The sequence below is a fragment of the Amphimedon queenslandica genome, unplaced genomic scaffold (genome assembly GCF_000090795.2).
Source record: "Amphimedon queenslandica unplaced genomic scaffold, v1.1 AMPQUscaffold_13424, whole genome shotgun sequence".
Lineage (NCBI taxonomy): Eukaryota > Metazoa > Porifera > Demospongiae > Haplosclerida > Niphatidae > Amphimedon > Amphimedon queenslandica.
This window is the reverse complement of record NW_003546340.1, coordinates 249192-250788: the sequence shown is the minus strand read 5'-3', so window position 1 is coordinate 250788 and position 1597 is coordinate 249192. Positions and strand designations below refer to the sequence as shown.

The following is a 1597-nucleotide window of genomic DNA, read 5'->3' as shown; positions in this document are numbered from 1 at the left end:
TATCAACCCATCCTTGTTTTGAGGAGTATCGATTATTAACTACAAGTCCAAATAATCCTAATACTTTAGAGCGAATTTTTGATCGTTCAATTACTAGTATTCTCCTGCCTATATCTCAACTTAATGATACAGAATATTCATATGGTATATATATTTCTGATACTGGTAGTAGGTATATAGACCCTCAGTTAACGAAAATGCTTACACCCAATGGTAAGTTTAGAAATTAATATTTTATTTTAAAATTATTTTTAGTTCCTTTATCTGTTGCTAATCTGACGTTAACACAAACTGATTATCCTACTGATACTAATGAAACTGTTAACATCACTGTATCATGGAATGAAGTCAGTAAATCATTATTAATTAATAATAAAATTAATGATATCAATTTTATTATTATTTAAAGCAACAATCATCTCGTCCTCCTATAACTCAATATAATATTCAGTATAACATTTCTAATAAAATTCAGGATATATCAACTAATGTTACTTCACTAACTCTGTCTGGTTTTTCAGTTGGTTTAGTATATACTGTTTCAGTGGAAGCTGTTAATGTATTAGGAAGTGGTACTGTTACATCAGCTACAATAAGTTAGTTATTATTTTACTGTAAATATGAATATATAATATGTACTTTAGCTATACTTGCTACACCACCACCACCTGAAATACCTTCAACTAGTACAGTTCATTTCACTTCTTCCCTTACTTCATACATTATTAGTTCAACTCCAAGTACTACTCAAACTACTCCGAGTGTTTCTGTTACTGAAGGTAATAATAGTCCTATAGTCATTCCTATACATTGCTATACATTAGGTTGTAATCCTGCCTCCAGTACTACTGTACCTATTGCAGTTAGTGTATCAGTGACATTTATACTGACAGCTATACTGTCTTCAACACTGTCAATAATACTGACACTGCTGTGTGTTAGGAGCAGATCCAATAAACCAGTTGAACAGGTTGAACTAGTTGAACAGGTTAAACCAGTTGAATGGGTTAAACGAGATGAGGGAGGAACAACAGCATCAGTTGCTGTGTATGATGAGATCACTACTACTAAAGGAGGAGCCACCAGTTCTGTTCCACTAACAAGTAATCCAGCTTACGGACCATTGAGAAATTAATGTACTTATTTCACATTGTTTTATATTTAGCATAGTATGATTAATAATCACTTAAAATACAATTATTTTGTTTTATATTGTTTAAATTTTGCATTTTTTTCTAGTTTTGACCATTTGACGATTTAAAAGTTAAAAAAAATTTTTTTCTCAATGTGTACTTGTTATAATTAGTTGTTCCTCATCTTCATGCTGTGTATCAGTGTTACTGTACAAATGAAAGAGAAAGCAGATAAATACAAAACAACTAGCAAATTATACTTATCATTGCACATTCGTGTGTGTATACATTTATTGAGCAAACAGTCAGCAAGATAAGACTAAACTGCTATCCAAAAACTTCTCCAGCAGCAAGGAAGGTCATACAGTACAAAACAATAGCGTGGTTCGGGGGGAGGGGCTGAGCCCCTTAAATTTTTACATTCTTCTAGTTGAATAACATAATTGTGTACACAATAATACCAT

At 31.7% G+C, this 1597-nt stretch overlaps 1 protein-coding gene across 1 annotated transcript in view; it reads right to left on the bottom strand.

Moving 5' to 3' along the window:
- The window catches only part of LOC105312632 (uncharacterized), a 7382-nt gene that overhangs the window by 3396 nt on the left and 2389 nt on the right, over positions 1–1597 (bottom strand). The window lies entirely within an intron of this gene.